Source organism: Citrus sinensis, chromosome 3 (genome assembly GCF_022201045.2).
Source record: "Citrus sinensis cultivar Valencia sweet orange chromosome 3, DVS_A1.0, whole genome shotgun sequence".
Lineage (NCBI taxonomy): Eukaryota > Viridiplantae > Streptophyta > Magnoliopsida > Sapindales > Rutaceae > Citrus > Citrus sinensis.
The window spans coordinates 16,099,235-16,112,420 of record NC_068558.1 but is presented as its reverse complement, the minus strand read 5'-3'; positions in this window follow the sequence as shown (position 1 = coordinate 16,112,420).

Here is a 13,186-nt window from a genome sequence, read left to right as displayed (position 1 = left end):
ATTTTGATGAGTATCCTTGAAATTATGCATATTTTTGCTGCATCTAGTAGAGAATAAAGTACCATTTGGTAATATAACATTGGTTGTACTGGAGCCTTCAATTAAATTAGCAGAACCAGATATCGTATTAATATTAGCCTTAGCTAATATTAAATTAAAAAAAAGATTTTTTATTTCGTAGAATTGTTTGCATTGCCACACCGTCTACCAAACATCCATCTTCATTATTCACTAAATGCTTATTCAAATTCATTGTTTATCTTCACACATGGACATAAAATAAGTTAATTTTAATATAAAAAATATTCAAGTAGTATAAAGAAAACATTACAAAAATTTTTTTATTAGGAAATTGAAAAATTGCACACCAAACTCTCACAAAACACTTAAAAATAATAAACATTCTTGCAATATAAATTTAACTACACTATAAATGTAAAGAAACATACCAAACTTTAAACACACTAGCACTATTTTTAATTTTGAACACACCAAACTTAAAAAAAAAACACACTTCACTAGTATAGCACTCTTACTTGGTCTTCATATGTTCGTCACCAATCAAATGGTATTATGATGATGATGAAGTGTGTGTGTGTGTGTGTGTGTGTGTGTGTGTGTGTGTATACATATCTTCAAAAAAATCTAAAATATCAAAATGAGTTATATAATTGGATTTTTATGATTAATGAAATTTGTGTCAATTTCTTTTTCTTTTGCTTTTTCAAATGCTTGATAAAGATCAACTAAATTTTTTACTGTACAACAAAAACGAGAGCAGTATCATTTCATACCACATCTAAAGCAAATATTTTCATGATCCTTTGAAGATATTTTTTGTGGATTTTCTTCTTGCTTTTCATTATTGTGATTCCACTTTGAGTGGTTTGATCTATATTTCTTGTTATAAACACAATGGCCTTGATTAGTTTTTTAACCACATCTAGTCAGATGAGATTGATGAGTTTTCAATAAAATTTCATTGTTTTTTTAGCCATTAAAATACATGAGATTAATTTGGAATACTTTCTAAATCTCTGCTCTTAATATTGCTGCTACTGGAGCAAATTCGAAGCATGAAAAGTAGAGAATAACTTTTCTAACAAATCTGCATCAGTAATTTCTACTCCATATTATTTTAATTTAGAAACAATTTTGAAAAATGCAGAATCATATTGACTGATAGATTTAAAATCCTATAATCATAAGCGCATCCTTTCAGCCTTTTGGTGATTAAATCTTTTAGTAAGACAATCTTAAAGGACAGATGGTGGTGGTGAAAAATCTTCGCCCTGGCATGGCCTTGGGTTGTGTATCATTATTTTCCTTACTAGTATCTCCAAGATTCATTGTATCATGATATATTTCAACATCCAAGACCCATGATAGATAATTATCACCAGAGATATCAAGTGCCACAAATTCACGTTTTATGAGATTCAACATTTTCAGATAGCTAAAACAATATGAACATAGATAAATAATTGATTCATTATTAACAAGTAAATACTAAATATTCACATAATCACTCATTATAACATAATAATAGTAAAGGTGTGTAATAATCACATATCATACTATTCACGTTGCAAATTTCATTTTCAAATATTATACTAACAATTATGCATATTTCAGGAGACCAAAAAAAAAAAAAAAGACAAGCAGTGTACATTCAACCTTAGGAAGCGAAGCTTATTGCAAATATAGACGTTATGATAATAGCTAATATAACATGTTATCATGGACAAGCAGTTATAATTATATAATAACTAAAATTGCTAGAAATAAGAAACAAAAGAATTAATACTTGATCAAAGTCTCATGCTGATAACGTATTAGTAAAACTATTAGCCAACAACACAAAATAAAGAGTTAAATAAGTGAGTAATATGTTATAGAATGATTTTATTCATTTCAAGTGTATAAAAAATAAAGAGATGAACTCTCTTTTTATAGTTACACAACCACTACATGAAATTAATGGAAACATTATAGATCATAATTCCTTGTGAGAGTTATAGAAAAGCAAAGAGTTGCTAGTGAAGAGACTAAGAGATGTAAGTTATAAGCATCCACATTTATTTTAATAAATTCATAAAAATATTACACAAATACTCAATAAAATTTAATATTATATAAAAAAATGTTGGCTAGTTACAAAAGGATACGAGTAGCCAGAATGGTTGCCGATGACCGTTAGAGTTACTGACAACTATAATAATTGATCTATGAAGAGTGAAACATTTATTAGATTCTATTTTTTGCGATCTACACAATATAGGTAAAGTTTAGAAATGAAGCAAATTGAAACATTGCTCTCATGGCGGCCAAAATTCACCTTCATCTAACAGCGGTGAGTTAGAGTGCCATGCTACCTCCATTAGATTGTTAAAGGCTGTGTTGAATGGTGTTTACATGGTACCATAAATTGTCACTTTTAGACTTTTAGAAGGCAGGGAGTTTGAGTTGCTATGGGTGACACCACATATGAAGGACTAAAGCAGGGGCGAAAGCTGAAAACTTTGCTTATAGGGGCCGGAGTGAATAATATATATATAGTTTAGAGATATTTTTTAATTTCTATTATAATTTAGGGGATATCATGTATATTTTAAAAAAATTGAAATTTTACAAGGGCCATGGCCCGCTCTAGTCTCCATTAAGATCTGCCCTTGGACTAAAGGCAATCTTTTTTTTCTCCCCCTTATCTAAAATAAAATTTTCCATTTAGATAAGGTTTGACGTCGATTACCCACTAGTGAAATGATAATTTTAAATTACCTCTTGAACTATTAGAAACTCAACTTACCTCTATTCTTATAAAGAAGATAAAATATTTTCATCAACATACCCCTATTTTTCCCTTTTCTTTTGACAAAAAATTACAAAAAAAATTTACTATGTTGTGTCACAATTGTATCTACTATTTTATTTTATTTCTTTTGTTATGCAGTACAAATTTATTTTAGATTTGAAATTTGTAAGGTTCGCATATGTAAAGAAGTCAAGATTATTTTCTATTAAAATTGATGTTCTCATATAGTGTCAAATTTAAATAACAGAGGGTTTAGTTGGCTTCCACCTATGGAAGGTCCCCTAATTTTTTCGTTATCTGAAATAGCCATTTGATATTTGGTTAGTTAATCTAATAACAACTCCAGTTTCGTGGCTTAAAATTTATCTTATATTAGCGATTGCTTAAGAAGGGTTACCTTGATAGGTGAGGGTTTTAAAAAAAAATTTGCAAAAAAATGGTCAGTGAGAAAATTGAAAATGTTAATTGACTTCGTGGAAGATCAAAGTCGGCCATTGTGGTTTTGGTATTTGTGTAGTTGACATATGAATTTTGTGAGCAATTGCATTAGATAAATTTAGATTACTCGCTTCACGAATTGATTATCTTTAAATTATCCATTTACTTTCAAAAATTTCAAAATATCTCTATTTTTATTTAAAAGATAAGAAAAAATTAAAATTTTAAAAAGTAAAGGAGAAATTTGAAAACACTCAATTCAAGGGAAGGAAATCCAAAATTAATCAAATTGCATTTGATGATCCTCTTATCGCGAATTAATTCCTTCAAGGTGTAATTGTTACGACCAGCTACAACGGGCTAAGCATTGGCTTAATCTTGAACTAATTTTAGGTACAGGTTCCAGTGAGTTAATTAAAGAAATTAGCCAAAATATCAGATTATTATTATTTCAGAAGTATGAACTTCATGCGGTATGAATTCCCAAGAACCAGAAATTCGAAAGCAAGCGAAATTAATTGTTGTTTCGTTAATATATGCTAAGAATACGATGCAAATAATATATGCTAAGAATACGATGCAAATACGTCTGTGATAATAATTAGATTGACGAAAATACAACAAGATAATTAATTAATCATGCCAATTTCTATAAATTCAAACAGGGAAAATTCAAATAATATCTATTTCATGACTTACGTTACCACCTAGTAAAAAACACTACTTACGATGATGGAGGGTGATACGAACGAGATAAGAAGACATTTTCGTAAGGCTCCAATTTCTGTTTGAATAAATTAATTTGACTCTATAAAATTGCTAATTTAGCACCATATAAAAGCTAAACATCCCTCTATGAAGATCAAAATTTAACATAAAAAAAGATTGATCATGAAGAACTAAATAATATTAATATATTAATTTTATGATGCCGTGATTAAAATTATAACATCAATACTGTAATTAAACATGAATTATATAAATGAAATATAAAATTGTATAGTTGACATAAAACTTATAAATCAACATCAACTATAAAATAAAACATAAATTTTAGAAATTAAACAGGAGACTTATAAATGGATGATAAAACAAGTAAATTAATATAAAACTAGTAAATTGATACATTATTAGTAAATAAAATCAAAACTTGCAAGTATAACATAAAACTCGTAAATCAACATTAAATGGAAAATAAAAAATAAACTTTGAAAATTAAATATAAGATTTGTAAATAGGAAATAAAATAGGTAAATTAATATAAAATTAGTAAATTGATGTATTTCTAGTAAACAAAATAAAACTTATAAATATAACTTAAAACTAGTAAATCAACATTAACTGTAAAACTTTTGAAAATGAAACAAAAGACTTGTAAGGAAAAAGGTAAAACAAGTAAATTACTATAAAACTGACAAATTGATGCATTATTGGTAAATAAAACAAAAACTTACAAATATAACAAAAACTAGTGTATCAACACTAAGCGCAAAAAAAAATCAATTTTAAAAATGGAATATAAGACTTGTAAATGAAAGGTAAAACAAGTAAATTAATATATTACAGGTAAACAAAATAAAAACTTACAAATATATCTTAAAACTAGTAAATTAATACTAACTATAAAATAAAATATAAATTTTAAAAATGGAACATAAGACTTTTAAAAGAAAGGTAAAAGAAGTAAATTACCATAAAATTGGTGAATTTGATGTATTATTAGTAAATAAAATTAAAACTCACAAATATAACATAAAATAAGTAAATCAACATTCAATGCAAAATAAAACATAAATTATGGCTAAAACTTATGAATAAAAGGTAAAATAAGTAAATTAATATAATAGTTACTTCAAAAAAAGTTTCACAATGTTCATTGCCTTATATATTTATTATTATTTTATTTAAATTGAATAATGCTAGTTTTGCATTTATGCAATACATGTGATGTTTTATTAAGAATGAAAATTATGCTTAAAATCGGATTTTTAAAAAAATATTATTTTAATATCTTCATTGTTGTTGTAAGATGAGGTAGTTTTTTTATCTTTCTACACTTCCTCAACAATAATCCTAAATGGTCTTTAAAAAGTTTGAAACTACATTAAGTATGCAAAGCACTAAAAATTAGATCTAATTTTATTAATATATCATATATGTGTCTAGTAATATAAGAATATTTTTTTATTTTGTTTTTGCTTGATCTACATCAAGATAAATAATTGTTCTTAATTAACTTGTGTAATAAATCGATAGTATTATAGAAAATAGGAAAAAAAGTATACAAATATCCTAGAATAAATATAGAATTTATGGCCAAACCAATTCAATAAAACTTATTCCACTTTCTTTTCAGTATAATTTTTTGTTTAATTAATGAGTAATTTTTTCTTTGTTCAATTAAAGAAATTTTTTTTTTTGCAAATGAATAAAATAATTTTCACCAAAATTTTATAGGAACAATGTTAATTTTTTTAAATAATTAATAATCTTGTATGAAATTTATTGATTTTCATTTACATTTACTAGTTCTATGTGTAATTTACAACAGTTATGTCTATCATGGTATTGAAATTATGGCATTATAAAATTTTCTTAATATATTATCAAATTCTTTTTCTTTTATCAACAATAAATAAAGTTACTTCATAAGTAGGTGCATTTGGAATATTATATTGTTTTAAGTCATTAATTTGTTACAATAAATTAAGTTACTTTATAAGTAAGTGCATTTGGAATATTATACTGTTTTAAGGCATTAATTTGTTTTGATTTAAAAAAAAATCAAATTAAGGTATACATAGGAGGTGTTGGTTAAAACACTAGACCTATCTCCAGTTCCCAAATTGTAATATGAAGACTTAAGATTCCCTTAATTAAGTGGAGGCAATTTTCTTCCTTATCAACATGAGCGGAGTACAGGTCTCTTGAATATTAATAAGGATAAAAATCTAGCTAGTGCTCAATGAGATTTAATCTAAACTATTCCCCATATTTATCTGATTGTAAATATCAGTAATAGTTTGCTGTAATATTAGTTGTACTTTAATTGTAATATCAATTTAAAAAAATAAAAAATAAAGCACTAGATCTGGAGCTAGCTAAGATTATGATCACCTCACTTGTTTTCTCTTTTATGTTGTTATGTGTCAATACCGTAATTAAACATAAATTATGTAAATGAAACATAAAACTTATAATTTAATATAAAACTTGTAAATCAACATTAACTATAAAATAAAACATGAATTTTAAAAATTAAACATAAGACTTGTAAATGGAAGGTTAAACAAGTAAATTAATATAAAACTAGTAAATTGATGTGTTATTAGTAAATAAAACAAAAACTTACAAATATAACATAAAACTCGTAAATCAACATTAAGTGAAAAATAAAACATAAATTTTAGAAATTAAACATAAGATTTGTAAATGAAAAATAAAACAAGTAAATTTATATAAAATTAGTAAATTGATGTATTGTTGGTAAACAAAACTAAAACTTGCAAATATAACTTAAAACTAGTAGATGAACATTAATAGTAAAATAAAACATAAATTTTGAAAATGTAACAAAAGACTTGTAAATAGATGGTAAAACATGTAAATTACTATAAAATTGATAAATTGATGTATTACTGGCAAATAAAACAAAAATTTACAAATATAACATAAAGCAAGTGAATCAACATTAAGCGCAAAATAAAACATAAATTTTGGAAATGGAACATAAGACTTGTGAATAGAAGATAAAACAAGTGAATTAATATAAACTAGTAAATTAATCTAGGGTAATTTTTAATTGAGCCCTTATTATTTGTACAAAAAACTTCAAAGACCAGAAGTTTATAAAATGAATAAATTAAATCCCTTTAAATACAAATTTATGTCATTGAAGTCCTTAATCTAATTCTTCCGGTAAAAAGTTAGTGAAAATGTTAATTTAAATGTAAAAAAACAACTATACCCCTATAATCATATTAGTGATTTAAAGTACAATTTTAACCTTGGGCATCATTTTTTTTTTCTGTCTAACAGCCTATTTATCAATTTGAGTAACTAAAAACAAAACTCTGCAACAAACTAAACGAAAAATCTTCAGTCTGGTTTTTTTAAAAATTCAAATATAAGAGTGAATTACACATGAAAATGTAATTTGCTATCCATATAATTCAATCACGTCTATAAAAATATGATGATTGTTAAACTAAATAACATATGTGTTGAATATAATATTAAAAAAACCACAATAACATTTGGTCTAAAAATGAAATTAAAAGTATGAAAGTCAATTAAATTCAAACTAACAAACCCCTTAACAATACTAAGGTAAATTGAAATTTAAACACAAAAAATAGCTAATTGTCTTTTGCATTCTATAATGGAGAATGAAATGCCAGTCCAAGGTGAAATTGTACTATCCTACTCCTTATTAATAGTGACAAGTTCTTCATTTTGAGATTGAGGTACAATCTAGAATAGTTGTGTATGCAGTCCCATTGGTTGAGTGACATTAATTGAAGCTTGACTAGCTTGTTCAGAACTACTGCCAATTGACTGTTCATTGACATCTACTTCTTGAGATTGTGGGTTAGTTCCATGCTGTCCAAAAAGGGAAAAAAAGACTTCAATTTCATTTAATAAAAAAAAAATAATCAATCTATTCGATACAATTCCACGATCAAATCAAACTTATATAGCTAGTGACCTACATATCACAAGTTATTAATCCATTTGATAACAGAACAAAACCAGGATAACCAAGTTATTAATCCATTTGATAACATAACAAAACATATATAAGGAGATTCAATTACAAAATCAGACCTGTGCAGTTGATGGAGTGATATTGCTTGCCCACGCATAAAAAACATCACCAAGTTTTGAGTAATTTAATGCAAAAGAATAAAAAAAAGTCATTTAGAATTAAATTTTAAAACTAAATTAAACATGTCCACTTAATTAAGTCTTATTTCTTCTTTGCACACAACCAATATCACCAAGTTTTAAGCAATATCTAGTGCAAAAGAAAAAAAATCCTTTTGAATTAAATTTTTATAATTAAATCAAACCTGTGCATTTGATGAAGTCATATTGCTTCCCTGCACAACATCAAGATCAATATTTGTTAACTTCACTAAAACGAAATTAAAAAAAAAAAACTCTCATATTCTACTTAGTGGTTCTTGTGGTTTTTGGAAAATTAGGACAACCCCTTTTGTTGTGCCCAAGACATCTGTAAGCATTACAATTGATAGTAAACCTTTTAATTACTAGTTAGTTTGTCATCACCAGGTTATTTTGTTCTTTTCTTTTTCGGCCTACCAATTGGAACCTTTATGTCAGGTGGTCCAAACATCAGGTGAAGGTTCAACTTCCACTTCAGGCCACACACACTGTTGGAAAAAGGTACTACCATAAGTAGATGCAAATTAAGCGGAAACAAAATTCTTTCACTCTTTATGTGATTAAAATAGGATGTGTATCACAAATAAATAGGCAGAAAAACAAACCCATAAATCCATATAAAAAAAAAACTAATCACAAGAGACACAAATTTTTACGTGGAAAACCCAAAACGAAAAAAAACCATGAGACCGTAGTTCGATATAATCTTCCACTATATTAATGAGATTACAACACAAATTCTTCTCTAGATAATACTAGAGGTTACCAACATCAAGAATCTCACTATTCTTGCCTTACAATAACAACCTAATAACTGTCTTTTCTAACAAGGGGGTATCTCAAATAATAGCCAAAGAGAGGATGAAATAAATATTAAGACCAATAGGATTGTAGAGAGCGATGCCAGTAACTTACCCTCAAAATTTGGGAGAAAACGAAGTTAATTTCGTCTTTCGATCATCTAATTAAAGATTTAAGTTACTATTTCCAAATTGGAACTTCCATTGCCTTTTTTTCTCTCTCTCCTGCCACTTCATTTTCATGTACACGCACTCTAGAGCAGTGGCTTTCACTTGTTTTTATCGACAAATTTCATGGCAAATTTCATTTGCCCCATTCAATATTCCTATAATTATTTAATTGCCCAAGCTTATTAAACTTTGGGCTTGGGCTACCTAAATGAGATAGTCCCAACAAATCTCCCCCTCCAGATTATGTGAGGGGTACCACCAAGCCCACTTTCTGCATACAACTTTTTAGCTTCTCCTTGGGTAATGACTTTGTCATCATATCTGACCCATTTTCTGTTGTGTGTATCTTCTCAACTTGCAACTGTTTCTTCTCAAGCACGTCTCGTATCCAATGATACCTCACATCAATATGCTTGAATTTCGAATGGTATGTTGAATGCTTTGCTAAGTGAATGACACTCTGACTATCGCAGTACACAATAAAGCTGTCTTTCTTCATACTCAACTCTCGTAGGAAATTCTTTATCCACAAAGTTTCTTTACAACCTTCAGTGATTGCAATATACTCTACTTCAATGGTAAATAATGCAACACACTGCTGAAGTCTGGACTGCCATGAGACTAGTCCCCCTGCAAAGGTGAGCAAATATCCTGATAGAGATTTTCTCGAATCAACATCCCCTACCATATCTGCATCAGTGTACACTTGTAACACAGGTTTTTCACCACCAAAACATAACTATGCCTTGGAAGTGCCTCTGAGGTATATGAGAATCTACTTCACTGCTGTCCAGTGTTCTTTGCCCGGTAAAAACCATGGCATACATCAAACTACCAATTGTAGAAGTATAAGGAACTCCTTTAATCTCCTGCTTCTTTTTCTCACTTGTAGGACAATGCTCGGAACTAAGCTTGAAATGGCCTGCAAGTGGAGAAGAAACAAATTTTGCCTTGCCCATATTAATTCTTTCAAGAAACTTTTCAACATATGCTTCTTGAGATAACCATAACTTCCCAACTTTTCTATTGCGAGAAATTTTCGTGCCAAGAATTTGTTTCACCGGTCCTAAGTCTTTCATTGCAAAAGGCTTTCTAAGCTCTTTCTTTAGATTGTCAATCCTACTGGCATCCTGCCCAACAATCAACATGTCATCCACATAAAGCAAAAGAATAATAAAATCATTATCACTAAATTTCTTCATAAAAATGCAATGATCATATATTGTCTTGCTAAAGCCATGATTCTTCATAAAAGAATGAAACTTCTTGTACAACTACCTTGGTGCTTGTTTCAGCCCATACAAATTTCTTTTCAACTTGCACACAAGTTCTTTTTTGCCTTTGACATCGAATCCTTCAGGTTGCTCCATGTATATTTCCTCCTCTAAGTCACCGTGCAAGAAAGCTATCTTTACATCAAGCTGTTCAATTTTCAAATTCAAGCTAGCTGCTAATCCAGAACAACTTGGATAGACAACATCTCTACCACAGGAGAAAGTATTTCTTTAAAATCAACATCTTTCTTTTGACCGAAACCCTTCACAACCAATCTAGTCTTGTATCGTTGTTGTGAGTTATTTTCAATCTTCAACATGTAAACCCATTTGTTCTTTAGTGCCCTCTTTCCTTTAGGAAGCTTTACTAAGTCATAAGTGTGGTTCTCATTCAAGGATTTCATCTCCTCTTGCATGGATTTAACCTACTCACTTTTATGCTGGTGAGACATAGCTTCTTCAAACCAGTCTGACTCCATTTCATCTGTAAGCATCACGTACTCATGTGAAAGATATCTGGTGGAAGGTCACTGTTCACTAGTAAATCTTCTTAATTCTGGCTCAATTGGTGGCGCAGGTGGTTCTGCTGGACCATTATTATTATCTTTTCCACTTCCCCCGTGATCATTATGAACTACAGGTGGAGAAACTGAAGTTGGAATGATAGGAATCTCTAAGGATGATTAAGACTCATCAATCTTCTCTGCATCACTAACTATCTGATCTTTGAGGAACATAACATCTTTACTTCTGATCAATTTTCTTGCCACTGGATCCCATAATCTATACCCAAATTCTTCATGCCCATAGCCTAAGAAAATGCATTCTTTAGCTTTGTCATCAAGCTTCGATATTTCATCCTTAGGAATGTGAACATATACTCTGCAACCAAACACTCTCAAGTGTTTATAAGAAACATCTTTTTCAGTCCAAACTCTCTCAGGTACATCGCTATCTAATGGAGTTGAAGGAGAAAGGTTAATAAAGTCAATTGCAGTACGCATAGTCTCTGCCAAGAAGGATTTAGGAAGCTTGGCATCTCTTCAATTGTTATGTTCATCCTCTCTGCAACAGCATTCTACTGCAGGGTTTTTGGTACAGTCTTCTCAAGTCTAATTCTATGGGATCTGCAATACTGCTCAAATGGCCCTCTATACTCACCACCATTATATGCCTTGACACATTTTAATTGTCTTCTTGTCCCTCTCTCAACATAAGCATGAAAGAACTTAAATATATCAAGCACCTGGTCCTTAGATTTCAAAGCAAAAGCCCACACCTTTCTAGAACAGTCATCAATAAAAGTCACAAAATAAAGTGCATCTCCTATTGATCTATTTTGCATCATGCAAACATCAATGTGAATCAAATCAAGGATTTACAACTTTCTAGATAGAGAAAAGCTTTTAAAAGCTACTCTGTGTGTCTTTTCAGCTAAGTAATGAGCACAAGTCCTGAGGGATATACCTGCGAAGCTGGGTAGAAATCCTTTTCTAACAAGAGTTTTTAACTTTTTCTGCACATCGTGAAGTAATCACAATGTGCAGTAACATGAAACGAAGCACCCAAATCAATCATCTAATCACTGGTATGGCAAGTGAGATTTACTGAACTCTCATCATAAACATTACCCAAATCACTATCAACTATCACCCTTTTCTTTTGCCCGTTCTCTTTTCCACAATCTGCACTCCCTTTTAACGTGACCCATTTTTTGACAATGAAAGAACTTGAGGTTTCTCCTCTGGGACTTAGATCTTCCTCTGGGGTTATCATTGTTTAGCTGGCGAGAATTTCTGCTTTTGCTTCTCCCCCACCTTTCTTGCTTTTCTGAAACAAGTACATCTGACTTAGAGGGAACTTCTTCATCACTCTTTCTTCTAGATTCTTCATTCCGCAGCCTATCTGTAACCATATCCAAGGTCAATTTCCCATTCGGCGCTGAGTTATTCACTGACACCACTAATGTCTCCCAACTGTCATGCAAAGAACTAATCAACAACAATGCTTGTAACTCATCATCTAAAATAATTTTCATAGTAATCAACTGATCAACTAAGCCCTTAAACTCACTAGTGTGTTCAGTTATCCTGTGCCCCTCCTTGTATTTCAAGTTAACAAGCCTTTTCATTAAATTGGCTTTATTCTGTTCTGTCAGCTGCTCATAAATTGTCTCTAATTTTCTCTAAAGAACATCAGCCTTGGATTCCTTAGCGACATGGTGGTACACACTCTAATCAATTCATGACCTAATAATACTCACGACCTTCTGGTTTAATTGAGCTCATTTCTTATCATCTAAATCAGTAGCTCTAGCGTCTTCGCCTTCAATAGGTTCATGTAAGTCTTTCATGTACAACAAATCTTCCATCCTAAACTTCCAAATTCCATAATTCCGTGATTTTAACTGATCAATAGGAGCACAATTAAACATAACATAAAACTAGTAAATCATCAATAACTGTAAAATAAAACATAAATTTTGGAAATGAAACATAAGAATTGTAAAAGGAAGGTAAAATAAATAAATTACTATAAAATTGATAAATTGATGTATTACTGGTAAATAAAATGAAAACTTATAAGTATAATATAAAAAAAGTAAATCAACATTAAATGCAAAATAAAACATAAAGTTTGTAAATTATGCATAAAACTTATGAATAAAAGGCAAAATAAGTAAATTAATATAAGAGTTACTATTAGAAACAAAATTTTACAATTTTAAAATAAAAACTCGTTATAATGTTTATTACCTTATATATTTATTATTTTTTAAT